Raw genomic sequence first — 239 nt, 5'->3', positions numbered from 1 at the left:
GCAGCACAGCTGCTGCAGCAGCAAGAGTTCTTGCTGCTCGTGTTGCTGCTGCTGCTGCTGCTGCTGCTGCAGTTGCTGCTGCTGTTCTCTTCTACTCCTTTGTCTCCCGCTGGGTCGCCTCTGCAGCTACACAGCTGCAGCAGCAGCAGCAGCAGCAGCAGCAGCAGCAGCAGCAGCAGCAGCAGCAAATCACAACAAGACACAGCAGCAGCAGAAACAGGAAATATTGCTTTTGATGC

This window comes from Eimeria mitis, genomic scaffold, assembly GCF_000499745.2.
Source record: "Eimeria mitis Houghton genomic scaffold, Emh_scaff3232, whole genome shotgun sequence".
Taxonomy (NCBI): Eukaryota; Apicomplexa; class Conoidasida; order Eucoccidiorida; family Eimeriidae; genus Eimeria; species Eimeria mitis.
Note: the sequence above shows the minus strand (reverse complement) of the source record.